The sequence below is a fragment of the Microtus ochrogaster genome, chromosome 21 (assembly GCF_000317375.1).
Source record: "Microtus ochrogaster isolate Prairie Vole_2 chromosome 21, MicOch1.0, whole genome shotgun sequence".
Classification (NCBI taxonomy): Eukaryota; Metazoa; Chordata; class Mammalia; order Rodentia; family Cricetidae; genus Microtus; species Microtus ochrogaster.
In genome coordinates, this window is record NC_022022.1 from 31,595,126 (window position 1) to 31,610,228 (window position 15,103).

The following is a 15,103-nucleotide window of genomic DNA, read 5'->3' on the forward strand; positions in this document are numbered from 1 at the left end:
TAGTGGTGCACACCTTTAATCCTAACCCTAGAGAGGAATATAGAACAGAAGGAGACAGCTCTCAGACACAGTCTCATTCTGAGATTCCTGGAGGCAAGATTGCCCTTTTTGGACTGAGGTAGAGGTAAGGGCCATTGGCTGGATATTTTGTTTTTCTGACCTTTAGGTCAAATCCCAATATCTGTCTCTGTGTTTTTATTAATCATGCTTCAAAAGACAAACAACTTAGATTTGAAAAGGCATGGTATAAAATTTTGTGTTATTTTGTACATATAAGAACTTCTAACGTAAGCTACAACAGAACATCACAGTTTAATGATCACCGGATGGAGAGATTCAAGGAGTGGCTCGTGGATCAGAAATGAGAATCGGCACAGCATCAGAACGGACGTTAAAGGTTAGACTGAGGGGAGGGGAAAGAGAAGATGGAGGAGCCCTACGTGGACTTCTCAGATGCTGCATGGGCGGCAGAGCTTTCAGGCTGTAGGTGGGGTTGTCTACCTAGGAACAGATCCTGAAGCTAAAGAGATTTATTCTGAAACCGTAGCTCTGAAGATATTTTCCCGCAAGGCTTTATGTTTGCTTGGGTCATGAGACTCATCTCCCTTTCTTACTTTTTCCTTTTAGAATATGAATATTTGTCTGTATTTACCACAATAGTATTTTTGGAAGCAGACAAGTTGCCTGTTTAATAGATGGAGAGAAATTTTTGCCTCAGGATAAATCACACTTCTAGTTCCATACACACTTTATATAGATGACATTTAGATGAGATTAAGGACTTAGAATTGTTGTTGGATCTAGCAAAGCTTTCTGGGCTGTTTGGATACGGTGAATGCATTTTTTTCCTTGAGAGGCCATGAATTTGGGGACCATAAGCGTAGGATACTCTAGGTTAATTTAAGATTTCCCAGTTCATATTCTGGAGCGGTTTCCTGGGGCCTGGGAATGTGACTGTGTTTGGAGAAAGGCTTTTAGTGAGGTTAATAATGAAAATGAGGTCATTACAGAAGACTGCATTCAGTCTGACTGAAAAGATCTTTATGAAAAGGTACATGTAGGCACAAGAGGAGATATCCAAGATATGCACTCCCAACAAGACTCTGTAAACACAGAAAAGAGTCAAAGAGAGTAGCCTCAAAAGAGAACAATTCTATAAATGCCTTGATTCAGACCTTCCCAACTGCGAAGCTACCCCTTCTGTCATTTAAACCACCAAGCCTGTAGGGTTTGTTTTTTTTTTTTTAAAAAAAACTATGTATTTTGAATTTTATATTTGTGAGTATTTGGTTACATGTATGAACGTGCACATCTATGCATCTAGTGGTCATGTAAGCCAGAAGATGGTGTCAGAGTCTGTAGAACTGGAGGCTGCAGAGGGTTGTGAGCTATCTTGTGGGTGCTCGGAACCAAACCCAGGTCCTCTGCAAGAGTAACAGTGCTCTTGATCACTGAGCCATCACAGTGTTTTGTTAGGACAGGAATAGAAAACACATCTTTGCATGAAATGGGTCCTGAGTAGCAGTTTTTTTAAAATCTGGAAGTGGTAAGAAACAAGTTGAAGGAGCGGTGTTTACCGGATTAGGGTCTGTATTTACCAGCCTCTCCAGTCATCAACTTCTGGATCACTTGTCTGCTCTCCTGCCCATCTTGTGCTGAAACTGTATGAAAATTCTATTTCTTTCCCATTTGAATCTGAGAACTTGCCCTGTGTTGTTCATTTTTCTTTCTCCTGAACTCCCCTTTCAATACAGCAGTCACACGGTACATTTGGCAATCAATACTTCTTAACCGGAATAATGTCACAGCTTCAAAAGGTTTTCTCAGACAATCCCTCCCAAGCCCTTTTATTTTAAAAGGAAATCTAAAGCACAATTATGAATGCGTTGTTGCTGTACACAAAGCCGTGTCTATTTGAGTTGATTATTTTTCTCAATTAAAAAATAAATAAAAACCTTTTAGAGAAAACCTGGAAACCTCCCTCTCTCCCCCCAAAAAATCTGAAAGAAATGTGCATTGTCATGCCTACAATGTAAAATTCAGGGAATAGTAGTAATTTTTTGTGAATCTTTTCTTCAAACTTATTTTTTGGATTATATAATTATGTTCATGGTAATGTATTGTGTTCAGTGATTCAACACTTGAAACAAAATTGCTTATAAATACCATTCAAACTCTAGGAAGAAAATTTGAAAAGAATAGTAGAACTATAAAAAAGATAATCAAAGCTAAGAATGCTGCAAAGAAAAATAGTCAGTATTAATATGGCTTTAATTTATCCTCTATTCTTCTTTATTCTTTTGCCTTTGAGGTCATGTATGGACAACAGACCCAGGATCAAGGCAGTTAATCATGGCTTCAAGACAAGGTCACAAGGAGGGGAATATTAGTGTATCTAACACTGGGGTTATTAGCTGTCACCAGTAAAAGAAATAAATATAAAAACACTTAAAAATCTCAGTATGTTGTTTTTTAAATATGCTGAAAACTATGACTAAACTTTTGAGCCATAGAATGACTACTTCCCCACTTCCTGTCTTTATCTGTGTGGAGAAGAGAGCGAACCTTCTTCCCCAGACCGTGTCCTAAAAGTACAGACAAATTTTGTGGAGAATAGCTCAGTCACAATCAAATAATCATTTAAGTGTCAGCAATTATTGTAAGATTCTTTTTTGTTATCTGTAGGTAAAATACATTTCTACCTGGCTGACAGTGCATGAGTAATGAGAGTCAAAATATCCTAGTAACAATAACTAAATAAGCCAGAGGTAAAGTTAAGATGAAAGGAAAGAAACAACTCAAAAAATAAAAGCAAAACCTAATGGTACAACTATATTTTACATTCAAAATTTAGGAAATTCACTATAAATCTAAGTGAAAACAGTAAGTTGGAGAAAAATACTTATAAATGAATTCCATTTTTGGTCATCACTTCCCTAATTAGAAAGATTATGAAAATGAACTTTGAGTTTTACAATTTGCCAGCCTTCTGGGGGTTGAGGTTAAGACTGAGCGTTCACCTTGGTAACAACTTTGAAGTACACATATATGTGCGATTTGAAGTGAGATCTTGAGCTTTTCAGAAAATCAAATATTTTCTAATCTTTGATTGCTCATATTTTTATTTCTGCTCTTTTTTTTACTCTTTCTTTCCTTCTGCCCACTTCAGGTCTAGCAAATTCTCCTGCTGACACTCCATGTACAAATGGAAGATATTCTGAGACCTAGAAACATAAAATGCAAAAAATAGAATAATGAAGAAATAGAAAATTTCAAGAGGTAATGAGTAACAAAACTGAATAAATAACCAAGCCCTCCCCTTACAAACACCCATGACCAGATGGGTTCACTGGTTCATTCTCTCAAACATTTTAAGGTTTACATCTATTCCCTTCAGACTTGAAGAGAAGAGAATCTCAAGCTCATTTTACAGTGAAAAAAAACTCACCCTAACACCAAAGACACACAAGTACCCTGATTGATTACACAGAAATCTTAGATTCAGGACTGGGAAGATGGCTCAATGAGTACTATAATTGCTGTACAAGCATCGGGACCTGATTATGGATCGCCATCACAACATGGATTATGGAGATTAGGCTAAAACAGCTCACAGGGTCATAATGTTATCATGAGTTTCTGGGTGGTGGAACCAATATGTACATGGAGCTCAGAATGAAAGAACTAATACAGACATAGAGCTAAGTTTTGAGGACCTAATGTGGATATGGTTCTCAGGGTGGAGGCACCAGTGGGGTCATTGTGCTTAGAGTGGATGGACCAATGTGGATAAGAAGTTCTGGCCAGATGCTGTGTTTTGTGTCTGACCCAGCAGACTTATGTGCTCTGCCAGCACTTGTGAAATCATGGAAGGCAAAGACGCTAGCCTGCATGTAGAGCAAAGCTTCAGACTCTTTATGAGCCTTGAAAGTTCTCTTTGGTGGTGTTTGTATGCTCCGCTGGTTTATTTGTTTCTTAAGGCTGTCACAACAAAGCTAAACTTGATGGCTTAAAGCAACAGAAATACATTCCCTCACAGTTCTAGAGTCGAGAAGTCCGAATCTCACTGTTTGCCTAACAAGCCAAGCCTGAATACCTCACCCCTGCCTCTCACTCTGAAAGAACAAGGGAGAATTCTTCCTTACCTCTTCTGGTAAATAGCACTTAAACATCTGCTTCTCCAGGACTACTTCCTCCTCAGTCAAGACCCAATCCTAAAAGCATCATGGCCTTTAAAGTAGAACCACAAGCTAAGATTGGACATTTAAAAATGTGGAGCATCTGTGGATGCTTCAGCTTCAAATCAGAATATGTCGGCACTCTTAGGACAAATTCCTTTTGAAACAAAAAAAAAAAGTTGTTAAGCTTATGTGACTACTCCTCTTTTTAAAGTTAATCTGTGCTTCGTTAGAAGTGTATCGTGGAAGTTGCTCCTTGGTAAGGCTCATTATAATCAAATGTCATTACGTGACCTCTCTGTAAACCTTGTCTATGGAGAATCAGAAAAGGGGAGAAATGTGTAATTCATGTTAAAGTCTTGGTCTCCCACTGGGGAAGCACCTTTTAAAGAAATGCTAGAAACTTTAGAAAGCGGGGTGCAGTGAAGTATGTCATTAGTGATGTCCTCTGGGTGCTTTCCAGTCCTAGGAGTGAGGGAGATGACAGCCAGGTATCCCATTAATTGCTCTGTTTTTATTACTTGTTTGTTTATAAACCAACACCTGAGCACAGCTAAACTCCCAATCAGCTGTCAGCATTAGAAGGTGAAAAAACTGGCATCAACTCCGTTTGCTGTGGAGGTGGAGGTGGAGGCAGAGGAGCCCAGGATGGCCATTAGCAAGATGGCTAGTCTAATTCTGACTTGAAAGTATTTTCTTTTCCTCTTGTTTCACACCTCCTCTGGCCCCATTTACCCAGAATATTTACTCTCCCCTTGCCAAGGCCCTGTCACTTCTGCTATAAATCAGGTGGCAGAGGATTGTGGTTTCAGAAATTGGGGACTCCCACGGTGGCAGCTACCCATGATGTAGCCTGCTTACAGGTGAGTCAGCCTTGGAGAACAAATGTGTTATTGTGTCTTGGCATCCAATGTCACATCCTTGACCTGCCAAGTAAAAAAAAAAAAAATCCCACTGGATAGTTAACGAATTCTCATAAGACTTCTTAAGTCCCTTTCTTGGCAGGCATTGCATAGGCCATGCCATTTAGGATGATACAAATGGGGAAAAAAATGAGAAAAATCATAGGTCAGACAGAAGCAGCAATAGCAGATGGGCTGTCAGCTAGAGAAGAAGGTGAAGGAGATGATCAAAACAGAAATTCCAATTAATGTGTTCAGAAGCAGTAATCAGGAGCAAGCTGGGTGATGTCGATACAGATTTAATGCTACTATAATGAGAGCAGGGAGTGCTGGCTTCTGATGGGTCTCCGAGATCTAAGACTAACCTAGAAACAGTCTAGACAGTTGGGAGTGTCCCACGTATACACAGATAATCCTTATAGATACAAAATAAGATAAGTAATTCACCTTAATAGACAGGTTTAATTACTATTGTTATGGATCTCTATGGGTGTGTATGGTATGTTAGTGTGTATGTGATTGTGTTCAAATGGCAGATGTGTCACAGTGTGTGTGGGTGGCAGTCAGAGAAAAACCTTCTGGAGTATCTCCTGGGCTTTCCATTTTGTTTGAGATGTCTCTTCACAGTTACCTAATTCAGTCCAGGCTAACTGGTCCATGAGATTCAGGGATTCACCAGTCTCTGCTCAACATTTATCTTAGGAGCACTGTACAGCAGACACCTCAGCCACCTCAGCCACCGTGTCTGGCTTTCGTGTGGGTTCTAGCTCTCTACACTTGGGCCGCCAGGCTTGTGGGGAGCGCTTTTACTTACTGAGCCATCTTCCCAGCCTTTGCACAGCTGTTGATCATAGCTTTTTAACAACTGATTTAACACATTATTTGTGAGTCACAGGTTTAATTTTGAGGAAACTATTGGACATAAGAGGTGTTGATCTTATTACTTATTATATTTAAAATGACTCCATGCTTTTGGTCCAGGTTTTGGTAATCACATAATATCAAACAAATTCTCAAAATAATTTTATTCAGATGATAAGCCAAGAAAGCAATCATTCATTCCTTGCATTTTGGCACCAAACTAACATCATTAGATTTCAAATGCAAGCAACTATCCAAGCAGTATGGGATTTGGTGGAGAGGCTGTACCTCTCTGAGGAATACTATTTAGCTATTGAACTTCTGCAGCTCCCAGGGAAATCCAGATAGATTATGCCTAGTAAATAAAGCAGTTGATTTTTATTTATGTACCATGTTGGCAACTTAAGGAGAAGCACACTTACACACTGATCACCATTCTTACTGTGTCCTGAGGCAAAAACATTTCAACTCACAAAAAAATTATACCAGATATTAACATCATATCAGGATGGTGACAAGCCTCTCTTGTCAGCATGAGAACAGTTACAAGGAATTATTTTGTCTTCTTTCCCTTTTTTGAATCCTCTTCCTTTTTTGTTGAGAGTATGCTAAATGAAAATATGGTTACTATCAATCAATATAGGAAAGCTTATTAAAAATGCTGCCTAACTATGAAGAATTTACAATCAAATATCAATAACAGAGAGGAAAATAAATATAAAATTAAAAGGTTACGTGGTAGGGACTTTGCTAAATAGATATGTGAAGGGTCAGTAGTCCTACGGGCAAATTACTCTTGCCAGAAGGAAGGGGAAAAAGAGGTGTTTGCAAAGACTTTCAAAGTAACCTTCCTAAACTGCAACTAGAAGGCCAGGAGGGCTTACAGTGCCAGGAGAGGTGGTTACTATACACCGAGGAAGCCAAAGGAAAAGGCTAAGAGGAAAGAAAGCACTGTCTCTCATTGTGTTCTTTTCAATCCTGAAAAGAATAAACGATAGGGGGAAGGATACAGACACATTAGGAAGAGGGGCTGTGACTGGATAACAAAGAGTTTGAGATTTTGTCCTAAGACTTTTCCTAAAAACCAAAAAGAAAGTTAAGGAACTTAAGAGAACTGGCTTTGTAATGGATTGCTTTTGTAGTTGTTTTATCTTCCCGTGACAATCTCTGTTTCCAAAGGACAATACATCATCTTTCCAACATGGCTGTGTTTGCCCTCAACCCACCAAAATACTGCAGGCATCCTAAGGCTGACGTTGGAGCAGTCATGTAGTCACCAGTAGCAATTGAACTTTCTAACACGCTGTGTTCTGCGTGAGCTGGAAGATGGAAGCTATGGGGGTGTTCGGGTGTTTGGAAAGCAAACTAAGACTCACAGAGCGCTTCCATCAAATGGAAGAGTCCCTATTACCCAAAAGAATGTTTGAGAATATGACCTGGTTATGAACATCAATCTAAACGGATAAAAAGAATGTATTTTTTAAATTCCATTGATGGCATTCATTGTATGTGGTACTGTGCTGCATTAAAAACATTTTTATTCACAGGGTGTTGGTTTTGCACACCTTTAATCTCAGCACTTAGGAGGCAGAGGCAGGTGGATTTCAGTGAGTTTGAGGCCAGTCTGGTCTACAAAGCTAGTTCCAGGAAAGCCATGACTGTTACACAAAGAAACCCTCTCTCTCTAATATATATATTATATATATATATATATATATATATATATATCCCCATACCTATTTCCTTCCTTTATCAGTACCATTGGTCATTGGTCCCTTCATTTCCATACAGTTTCCCTTCTGTTCCATTGTCACATTTACACACAAAATTTTCTGTGCTGACATAACAATCTAAGACACACAAATGGGATAAAACATCCGACAGTTGTCCAGGATGTGTCAAAATGTGTACCAAGTCCCCTGGATGATGGACCATTAGGGCCGAGAAGCAAACCTTTAAGACAAATTGTAATGTGCCCAGGGGTAGCAGATGGTGGAGTAGAAATAATGATGATGATGCAGAGAATGACATAACCAACTAATGGCATGAAAGTGGCTCTTAGTGGGAGGTAGTGATGTTCGTGGCTGGGCAGCAATGGGAAGAGGAGCATTAGGAGTAATGAGAAAATACGAGGAAAGAGATGCTGAAAGAGAGTATACTCCTAAGAGTCAGGGTTTTACATTATTTTGTTTTGTTTTGTTGTGCGAGACAGACTCCAAAAGAAAAAAACATTCAAAAGGGATACATAAATAAAAGACTTTGTCCTGGAATAGGAGTTTCAGAGGAGATGCTGGTTGAGTATATGAAAAGAACGAAACCCAAAGCTAAGTTGGGGGAAAGTGCATTGCATGAAAACTCTCTTGGGGTTTATCCCACCTTCACATTGATGCAACCAAACGCCAAGGTTACATACTAATTACATCTAAATTAACAGCAAAGTGGAAGTAACTAATGAGTGTTGGTGGGGAAGGTCTGACTTAGAGCAAGGTTTAATTTTAACACTGTAAAATCTCATCTCACATTGTACGAAAAGCTTTTGATGGAATAAGAAGCCAGCCTTCTTACGGACAGATATATAAAACACATGAATACATGGGAACAGTGTCTGAATTCTCATGGGAGATGAGGCGCTTTAGAGTGGCCTGTGGGAAATGCCTGCTTTTATGTCACCTTGACCCAAGCTGGTGTGATTTGGGAACCTGGAGCCTCAACTGGGGAAATGTCCTTACCAGGGTGGCCTGTAGGGCATACTCTTGATTGATGTAGGAGGGTCCTATTCATTGTGAGCATTACCACCCCTAAGATAGTGTCCTGGGTTCCATAAGAAAGCTGGGTAAGTAAGCCCTGGGGAGCAAGCCAGTAAGCAGCACCCCTCAGTTCCTGCCTTGAGTTCTCACCCTGACTACCCCAGTGATGGACCTGACCTGAGAGTTCTAAGCTGCACGCAACCCTCTCCTCCACAAGTTGTTTTGGTCATGGTGTTTCATCCCTGTAATAGAAACCCTACGACACTGTGTCTCATGGGAGAGCTGATCTTCATCATGCTGAAATGAAGGGTCTAATTCATGCGGATGATGGGTTGAGACCCATTTAACACATTACTTTTCCCCCTTTTGAACACTAAATTAAATGTAAGAATTCACACACGTAACTAAAATTAGATTCTTCTGAAACAGTTTATTCTGTCTAAATAAGTCTTAGTATTTTGTTTAACAACTCTTGTCATTACCATGGTAGTGTTTGGGTTGTCTGAAAGAAAATATTCACTTACGGGACTCAGCCATGCACAAAAGTGCTTACTGTGTGCACTCCTTCACAAACCAATGAGGGTAGATGCGATGGTGATGGTGGCTTCCTGATGAGAGAGAGTGCAGTGGGGGTCAAAGATGGTATAATTCCCAAGATTCTACTTAATAAGTGTGAAAAATAAAACAATAATGAGTGTTCATGGTTTTGTGTGGAACTGCCTCTGAGTCAATAAGAGATGCTTTCACACTGCATGCATTTGGGTATGTGTATACCACATGTACAGTGTGTGTGTGTGTGCGTGCGTGCGTGTGTGTGTGCGTGAGTGCGTGTATGCGTGCGTGTGTGTATGTGTTTAGTCCTTTAGGATAGCTATTCAATTTCCTAAATATTGTACCTAGAATTTTACTAATCTACTGCCTTAGATACCTTTTCTCATTATTGCTTCTTCCTGAACAGAAACAGAGAAGGAGGGGATTTGGAGGTGGGAACAGAGCAGGTGTGTGGGGAGGGGATTGGGAGGAGAGGAGGGAGGGGAAACTGTGGTCCTGAGGGAGACTTTAATCTGGCTCACAGTTTGAGAGGACAGTGTCATGGCGGGAAGGTGCTGTGACAGGACCATGTGGCAGCTGAACACATTGGGTGACAGCAGCGTGTGGCAACTGGTCACATTGGATCTGTCATTAAGAAATGGAGAGAAGACCGTTAACACCCACTTTCTGCATATTTTCAGTCTGGTACCCTGACCGTGGAATGCCACCACATTGGATCTTCTCACTTTAATTAACTCTGTCAAATAATTCCATACAGGCACATTCAGAAGTTTGCCCCCTAAGTAATTCTAGATGCTGATAAGTTGAAAATCAATATTATCATCCCAACTATTACTTCTGAGAGGCGTGAGTTTTGGCGGGGTTTATAAGAATTGGATTTCCTACAGATGGTATTAACACAAAGGTGCAGCCTATTTTCCTCAGACTCCTGGAAGTACTTACTTTCATCTTCTGTGATTATAATGTAACTATACCATTTTCCCCTTTCCTTCCCTCCCTCCACGTTCTCCCACATTCCCCTTCTTGCTGCTTTTCAAGTTCACGGCCTCCTTTCTCATTAATCATTGTTGTATACATATATGATTTTGGATATACACATATATTCCCAAATATGTAAATGCAGCCTGCTCAGTCTGTATATTTTTACTTTGTGTGTTTTCACGGTTGATCCCTGGCACAGGGGACATTGCAGAAGAAGGAGCAAAAAGATTTTAAGACCCAAGAGATCAGGGAGTTTGCTGTGAGATTGTATCTCCTAGTAATGTCAGAAACTAAACTCATGAAAACCTAATTTTAAATTCTTTTGATGCAAAAGAAAGACACATTTTCAAAATAGTGCTTTAATCGTGATCTTTCTCCTAGTGTCTGATGAGTTCCATAGAAAATCTCAATTAAAAATACAAATCCTTGATAGAATTAGTTTTTAAAACCACCTAGGAATGGTTTTGGTGGGTTTGTTGTTGTTATTACTTGTTTTTATTTTTCAACATGGTCCCAGCTACAGTCTCTTGACTTTGAGTCCAACATTTGCATTCTAAACATTTCCTGCATGAATGCCACAGACAGGAGAATTTTCTGGTGCTTTGTGTTGAGTCTTCTGTCCTTTTCTTGTAATGGAGTGTGTGGTAGCATGACTGAGAGAATGTTATTTTTTTATTGACTTGAACCAACTTTTTTAAAAATGTCAGAACGATTTTCATGTTATGAATCCACTCTCATTTTTGCTCATACCCCCATTTCCACCTCCTCATTGCTCCTAAATGTCTAACCCTAATTTTAAATGTTTCATAAATCCATGTCCTCTAAAACTGATGAAGTAAACGGTTTTATAAGTCATTTTCTTCCTAAAGACGTATTGAGAATCACGTAATCACAGCTATTATTTAAATTGTTTAATGTGTCCTTAATGCACATAAAATAATAATACACTCCCTATTCAATTTAATTGTTTTCCATTCAAGGAGAAGTAAATGGAAAGAAATAAAGCCACGTCAGCCTGGAACTTTACAGCTTCCGCAGGTTAGACAGATATCTTGAAACGGAATATACTTTGATAAACAGCTTGGAGTGAATGTGCTTGAGCATTTGTTCCTCTCATGCTTCAACAAAGATGGGTTTGCTTATTTATTTATTTATTTTTGGTCCCCAGAGAGCTGAACCACTCTATCTTCAAAAAGCAGTGTTTTAAAGACATAAGTATCTTTCCTATGGTCTTGCGCAGGTTCTCTTGTGATTTATTGACAGAGAAGAAAAACAAGCAAATAATCTCAATCTTGTCATTTTCCTCAACCCACTCAGGCTCCCTTGGCAAAATACCCAAGAAAGGAACTTCATAGTACATGTATCTGAAAGTCAAGGAACTAGCAGGTGTGGTGTTAGCAAGCACTGGTCTCTGGTAAATACATTGTCTATGTCCTCACATGGTGGGCAAGGGAAAATGGGCTTGCTCAGACACCCTTGGGTAGTGACTGTCACTCGTGAGGACTCCACCTTGATAATCTAATCGCCTCCCTTAGATGTCAAGACTCAACAATATCACACAGAGACTAGTATTGGTTTATGAATCAGAGAATATAACCACTCGCACCAGAGCATTTTTTCAAATGTTTTAGCTGTTTCTTACAGGGATGCCCACCCCTCTGGCACTGGAACATGATGTCTATGGTAAACAATTGTATTGAGCTGCATTTGCCTTTGTTCTAGAACTCCTGCAGTGCTCAGATCATAGACAGGACACACCTTTGTGCACCCAAATCCCATAAACCTAGGTTACCGTTATTACTCAGTTTTCAAGATTTACTTTAATATAATACTTTTATTAATATTTGATAAATTCTTACATGCATGCTATATATTTTTATCATATTCACCCATTCTTTTTTGCTTTGAACTCCTCTAGGATCTAATTCACCCCCCCCCACTTTCTAACTCTTTCAACTTTATGTCCTCTTGTTTTAAAAATGCATTACTGAATTCAATTTATGCAATCCATGTATTTATGGGTGTTGGATATCCACTGGAGCATGGTAGACCTACCAGTGACCCAACCCCTAAAGAAAATGGATTCCCCTTCCCCTGCAGCCATCAGTTGTTACTAACTCCTCTGCTAGGGATAGGAGCTCATGGGTCCTTCCCTTCTCCATGCTAGAATGTTGGCCAGCTTGGTCTTGTACATGTCTTGTGCAGGTAAGCACAGCTGTTATGATTTCATAATTGCATTGATCCTGCTATATTCAGAATACACCATTTAGCCACATTCTTCCTCAAATCCCAGCTCCTATCATTTTCCTTCCCCTCTTCCATAATGTCCCCTTACGTACATAAGGGCGGTACATAATATAGATCTCTCATTTATGAATGAATACTCGTAGACACTTAGTTTAAGTACTTCGACAAGTTGGGAGTTTCCAGGCCAACCTCTGCCCACTGAACAAAGACGATTTCCTTATGAATACTGAGAGTTATATTAACCAATGCTTTTCAGAGACCAAAGAACTATCTTTAAGTGATGTGCTGTCATATCTTCCAATATGTCTTTTTATATTATGGCAAAGTACTAACAAAACACAAAGCAAAACAAACAAACAAAACTAAAAAAAAAACACAGAGGAAAATTAAATGCATACAGCTAAGCAAAAGAAGCTAATCCAAAACAATGACATAGTGTGTATTTTCATTATGTAAAGAGAACATTAATGGTTACAATGAAAAAATGAGTAAGTACCACAGACACGTGGTAAGGAAAAAACCAATAGGTGGCGTGCTTTGTAGAGGTCTCTTGGGACAGCTGTGATGAGGCTCTAATGTTAGACAGACATCAACATGTATGTATCCAAACTCACTGACTGTACACTAAGAATAACCACTAGTGGAAACGATAAAAATCTTTGGATAGCAATATGTCTGTGCAGGACGACTTACTGTCTGAAGGCTGTGTGGTAAATTTTGAGGGTTATGTGGAATCTTGGGACTTTGTGGTCCATTTTTCTGTGATTGTGACATTGCTCTCAATGAGATGGCACAACTTAAAATACAGAACTAACTAGCACAAGCTAGCTAGTGTAGTTGTGAAATACGTTAATGGACATTCCAGCTGCAAGATGGAAGGAATGCCCTTTGCATCTGTGAAGACTGTGGGTCATGGTTTAGTTGGAAAATGAGGCTGTGAAGACATCGACAGGAGAGTAACGTTTTAAGTGAAGTGGAAAATCCATTGAGCAACCTAACAATGAAGAGTGTACAGTTTTCCACATAAAATTGGGTCTGCCTTGTTGTAAGGGAAGGCTCTTGCTGGTTCCATGCAAATATCACAACCCCATTCACTCCTACTTCTGTGAGTTTGACCTGTTTGCTATACCTGTTTAGCCACTGAGTAAATCCCACAGAATTTCATGCCTGCAACAGGAAAGCCTGGGTGTAAAGCAAGAAGTCGCTATAGTACATATTGGAGGAAGACACCATCAAGCTAGTCGCAGATTGACGGTGCTGGGATAACAATATGTCCTGGTTCTGGGATGTGTTCTAGCCCACAGGCAACGTGAGTGTATTGATCACAGTGCAGCAGAAATGCAATCTGCTCTGTTCTGATCTCATGATGCCTAAGAAGTTGCTTAATCTGCTTATTGGGAAGCCAGTCATGAAAACATAATGAAAGCAAAATGTGTGATATATTAAAATGAGACCTGACATTTAACCAGCATGTCCTGGTACAGCATACTGATCAGGGTTTTTGATCTAATAGCGTTTTAGAAGTCATAAATAAGAACTCTGAAAGATTTTCAAGATGGCCTGACTGAAAGAGAATACACAGGATATAGCTCCCTGGAATTTCTGATCAACCCTTGCCTTATCTCAAAATCTAAGTTAGAGACAAAATTCTTAGGAACTTAAAGATTTTTTTTTTAAAAAAGCAATTTGTTCAGATTTTTACAAATAAATAGGCCCAGAGACAGTTTTACAAAGAGGCAGCAGCAATGTAAGGAAGACCTGTGCTGCAAGAAAAATAAATTGAGAGTGGTGCCTAGGAGATGAAATTGAATTAGCAGTCTCAGTGACTCTGGCTTCAGTAAGGCACAGTGAGGCTTTATTTCACGAACATCAACAAAATTGGGAAAGGTGCTCGGAATGGGACACCCCTGCCCTTGAATGCTGGCTGGCTGGGGACAAGGAAGAAGGCTATGTCAAGGGAGATTTCAAGAGTCCACCTACATGACAGCTATGCAAATAGAGCCACTTATGAATTTTGACAAAACCGAATGTGAGATGTTGGATTGTCTAGGAATAGGTAGCTTTGGCTGGTAGAACACATGCATGCATGCACACATTTATGTATATACATATGCATACATGTGCATGTACAACTGGTATAGACAGCAACACCCTTGTCATTCTTCAAGGAAGGATGCTTCTAGAACACTGTTGTCAGAGGTTGGCATCCCTCTGTCTTGCCCAGCAGGTCTGTCTTATCTTCACAGGAATCTTCTGCCTAAAGTCACGTCAGCAGCTTACCTGCAGCTAAGCAAGACAAGAGTTTCTCCTGGTTGTGACCTGTTATGCAATAATCCCTTGTACACCGCCTTTATAGAAATCTTTGTCCTTTATGCAGTTGGTGGTCCTTCAGAAACACATAGGACCTCAGCTGTCTGGGTACCCATTCCTAGAAACCTTATCTGTGGGAGCAGCCATGTGTCATTTTTAATTATTTTCGCCGACAATGAAATAATCAAGCAGTGTCTTTTTTTAATTTATTTATTTATTAAAGATTTCTGTCTCTTCCCCGCCTCCGCCTCCCATTTCCCTCCCCCTCCCCCAATCAAGTCCCCCTTCCTCGTCAGCCCAAAGAGCAATCAGGGTTCCCTGCCCT